At 28.4% G+C, this 268-nt stretch overlaps 1 protein-coding gene across 1 annotated transcript in view; it reads right to left on the bottom strand.

Annotated features, from left to right (window-relative positions):
• LOC119587680 (protein transport protein SEC31-like) overlaps window positions 1-268 on the bottom strand; it is a 127,719-nt gene that overhangs the window by 35,394 nt on the left and 92,057 nt on the right. The window lies entirely within an intron of this gene.

Consider the following 268-nt stretch of genomic DNA (forward strand, 5'->3'; position numbering starts at 1 on the left):
CACACACAAAGGAAATTATCTGCACTCCAACTCTCTCGAAACAATGACATAAAAAAATATTTTCAAAGTGTGGAGAAAAATCAACAATTACATAAATAAAGATTAAAACACATATTCTAATTTCATTCCTTATTTTAAACTTCATTAATTTTCATGGGGAAATAACACTACATTGCGTCAATTACAAATATTCATGCCTATTCTAAAGTTATTTCCATAATCTTTTAGCAAGGTAAATGGTATGATGGTTATTTTCTTTGAGGACTGG

This window comes from Penaeus monodon, chromosome 23 (assembly GCF_015228065.2).
Source record: "Penaeus monodon isolate SGIC_2016 chromosome 23, NSTDA_Pmon_1, whole genome shotgun sequence".
In the NCBI taxonomy this organism is placed as follows: domain Eukaryota; kingdom Metazoa; phylum Arthropoda; class Malacostraca; order Decapoda; family Penaeidae; genus Penaeus; species Penaeus monodon.